This window comes from Penaeus monodon, chromosome 21, assembly GCF_015228065.2.
Source record: "Penaeus monodon isolate SGIC_2016 chromosome 21, NSTDA_Pmon_1, whole genome shotgun sequence".
Lineage (NCBI taxonomy): Eukaryota > Metazoa > Arthropoda > Malacostraca > Decapoda > Penaeidae > Penaeus > Penaeus monodon.
In genome coordinates this window covers 45,523,432-45,523,652 of record NC_051406.1, presented here as the reverse complement: position 1 = coordinate 45,523,652, position 221 = coordinate 45,523,432, and positions in this window count along the sequence as shown.

Below are 221 nucleotides of genomic sequence, written 5' to 3'. Positions count from 1 at the left end.
GGAAGTGGAACGTGCCTCACAAATGATCATCAACGAAACATAGAACTGTTTGTATGCTACCAGTTGAGTCATCAGGAGAAATGCCTGAAGAGGAACAAGGTAAGGAAGAAGATGGACCACCCTGGTCATTGGAAGAGATGATCAGAGAGCAGAGACAAGATCCTCTATACTGGAAGACTGAAATCAATCAGAAGAAGGTGGATCCGAATTTGGAAGTTAAG